This window comes from Tenrec ecaudatus, chromosome 3 (assembly GCF_050624435.1).
Source record: "Tenrec ecaudatus isolate mTenEca1 chromosome 3, mTenEca1.hap1, whole genome shotgun sequence".
NCBI lineage: Eukaryota > Metazoa > Chordata > Mammalia > Afrosoricida > Tenrecidae > Tenrec > Tenrec ecaudatus.
In genome coordinates, this window is record NC_134532.1 from 155,302,886 (window position 1) to 155,306,539 (window position 3,654).

The 3,654-nt window shown below is 38.4% G+C and overlaps 1 pseudogene; it reads right to left on the reverse strand.

Moving 5' to 3' along the window:
- Nucleotides 1-265: 265 nt before the first annotated feature.
- Nucleotides 266-747, reverse strand: LOC142443634 (S-phase kinase-associated protein 1 pseudogene; annotated as a pseudogene).
- Between the last annotated feature and the right edge of the window lie 2,907 nt (nt 748-3,654).

Below are 3,654 nucleotides of genomic sequence, written 5' to 3' on the forward strand. Positions count from 1 at the left end.
TATCTTTTTTAATTTATAGAGAACCCACAGCTCAATTTTATTAAGAGAAAGAAAAAAATAAGACAAAACTTTTGGTCACACTAGAAAAAACTCAGCTATACATTTGAGAATCCATAAACTACTCACACAATGAGGACAATGTTATGCAAATACAATTGATTTGCTGCTGCATTTGTTTACTGCTTGCCTAATATTAAAAATTATGACCAGAGCTGCGAAACTAGTACTCGAAGGATGCTTACAATGTTACAGTGTCACGCACATTTCACTTCCCTTCACACCTCTGGTTCTCTTTGTGTGCCTGGGCTTCCTCCTCTTAGTCATTTGCTAATATTGAAGATCTTGTGAAGCTCCTCAGGAGTTTCCCCCGGGATCAGATTGGTTACAGTCTTGCATGTATCATTAAGCAACCCTTTGATGGCTAAGTAGTTTGTAGCCGGAATACATTCAGAAAGTATTCCCAGGTCAACTTTCAGGAAGTCTTCGTCCCAACCCGGCAGATGATCTGTTCTCTTTTCTTTGTTCTCATCATTCTTAGGAGGAGGAGGAGGGTCATCCTTCGGGTGGGTGCACCACTGAATGATGTTTTTATTTATATTGCTGCTTTAACATTTGGAATAGGGACTGGATCATAGTCTCCTCTATCATCACCCATTCCCAAATCTAAGATAGTGACAGATTAATTGGATATTTCTATTTAACTTTAAATATCTCTCCACCAGAGCTCTGAAAATTCATTGAAGACATGGCGCTCCATCCCCAGGAGGCTGCAGGTTCAAGGCTGGAGAGAACTTGGATGTGTCAACAGCAGCAGCCAACACATTGATCTCGACAGCAGTTGTGTTGTGCACAGGGTAGATACGGTTCGGAACAGAACTTGCAGCACTCTACAACAAGAATGACACTTCCTCAATATAATAATAATTATACTTAATAAAATTTGTTTTCAATACTTCAACTAAGACATTCTTCTGTGAAATTAGTTCTTGTTTGTGTGAGACCGTTTTGAGTTTATAGTGGTTTTCTGACACTACCATGATTCTATAGGACTCTAATATATGTAGCCAACATTTCTTCTGCACCATCAGTTTGATTTCATTAATCTCATGAAAGGTCTCCAGAGTGCTAAGGAGTCTGCTGAGCATATTTAGAACACTGATGATCTATGGTATTTGCTCCAAGGGGAACCTTATATACTCAATATCCATAAAATAATCTCATCCATTCATAAATAATCAAGAATCTGCCATCAGTATATCCATGATGTTAGAGTGCCAATGGGAGAAACAACCAACCCACAGCAGGGGCTGGAGGCAGTCCAGGAAGATTCATGAGAGTGAGGCCCTGAGAGGAATCCTGTGATGAACAAGAGGAAGCAGGGAGACTTCTTGGTAATGGGTGGAGATATTTGGGAAGGGCATTCAATGCAGAGAAAACATTTTATCAAACAATGTGACTAATTTGTCATCATGTGTTAGTCAGGAGAAGTCAAGATTATATTGTGGTAGCACACACCTACATCTTTACAGCTTAATACTTCAAAATACACTCCTTATTCACGGAAAGACTAATGCCAGTTGGATTACTCTCTAAGACAGCTGGATTAACAATCTGACTTGCTTCCAAATCTTGGGACCAAACCCACCAAACCCATTGCTATTACTTGATTCTGACTCACAGTAACCCTACAGGAGAGATTTCTTACTTAAAACAGACTTCTGACCTTAAATTAATTTCAACTGTGGTAAAAAACAAATAGTTTGCACAGAGAAAACTGGAGAGGTTTTTCTGACAATTCTGTTAATCAAAGAGAATGATAATATTGGTAGATATTAGTGGTAGACATACTGACATGGCGATTTCAGATAAATAAAGATGAGGTAGGGCCTGGTGCAAGAGAGTCTATAGTGTACAATGATCAAAAAAAGCTCAGGCTGGTGTCATGATTGAGTTAAATTTTTAAGGGAATAAAAGAGCAAAGGAAGCAGGTACTATGCTGAGAAAAGAATAAGAGCACACATACTTTATGGCATAATTTTAAGGAATAAAATGTTACTCAAAATTGCTTTTTAGCTTGAATTAACTATATAAAATATACATAAGCATTCTAAAATGAAATACAGAACAATTTTAGCACAGTTTATTATAGTGAGATCATGATTTTTTTCTACAGTCTGTCCTTTATCCTAATAAGCATGCATGACTTCTGTAAGCATAATTGGAAACTGTTAACTTTATTTTTTGAAAAAGTGAGTTTAAATGGCATGTTTTTTGTAAAGCACAAATTACTAGATGTCAAGAAGAAATATTCATTCATATGGTGACTATAAATCCACAGCCTAAACTGGAGCACATGACGTCTTTAGAATTTAACAATTTTTGCATCAAACTATCTAGGAAAAACACAAAGACCTGAAAAACTCTAAGTATGGATTTTTCAAGTTCAAATGACACATGAGTATATATATTGGATATACAGTAGCACGTTATTGTAATTCACCGTGTAATTGAAATTGGTGATAATCAATTTTTATAAACTGAATTAACATACTAAATAATGCTTGATATTGTAAATACATTCTTTTGAATTATATTTATATGTTACTGCATTTATAAACTTTTATATTTGTTTAAAGGAATAACCAGTCTTTAACCATTAGCTCAGAAACCTGGTCTTACTATTTCCACCACCAGCCTCCCCCAGGAAAGCACATCTATAGTCTATCCCTTGTACCAGTAGGGGGCACTAAAACTCAAGTACCAGGCTTAGCAAGTCCTATAAGAGTTAAACTTGTAACTGTACTTGTGTACTCTTCTAGGTGGGCAAAGCATAACTCTACAAAGATGCGGAAAATGATCAGTGAAACTTTCCCTCCACTTGCTTATGTAAACAGTCACCAGGTGCCATGGCAGTTTGTGCACATTCTGTGTCAGTTTGCCCCAGCCATCAAATGGAAGATGACGGCCAACATCTCAGAGACCCGCCTGCATTTACTGAGCATGGTATTCCGTCTAAGAAGGATGCAAACTGTTCTCAGGAGCATAGTAGATTTAGTGTCATTAAAAAAAACAACAACCAAGCTATTCTTGCAAAGCACAGTATCAAGTTCCATGATGCTGTTCTGTGCCATCAAGCCCTTTCCAATTCAGAGCTGCCCTCCCTATAGTTCCAAATAAAGGGCGTGTGTATGCATGTGTGTGCGTGTGTGTATGCGTGTGCATGTGTATGCGTGTGTGTAGTGGTTATGTGTTGGGCTTTGATCCATATGGCCAGCAACTTAAATCCACCAGCAGCCCCACAGGAGAAAGACTGGGCTCTCTACTCCTGTGAACAGGTCCGTTATCATCTAGGAAACCCACAGGGGTCTATATGAGTCAGCATTGACTTGATGGCAGTGAGTTTGGTTTTTTTAAGGGGAGGGGTGTCATTGAATCTAGTCTATAAAGCACATAATCTAGTGGAGAAAAGTGTACAAGCACATTAGACTAAATAAAAACTGTCATATTTATGTTCCTGGGCATGTCTGAGCACCTGTTCCGACTATAAAAGGTAGAAGGAGGGTTTACCTTCATACCAGCCAGCCCAAGGCTGCTTCTCACGAGGCAGTGGCAGGTGAGACCTAACTAACCCCTCTAAATCCCCTTACCTTATTC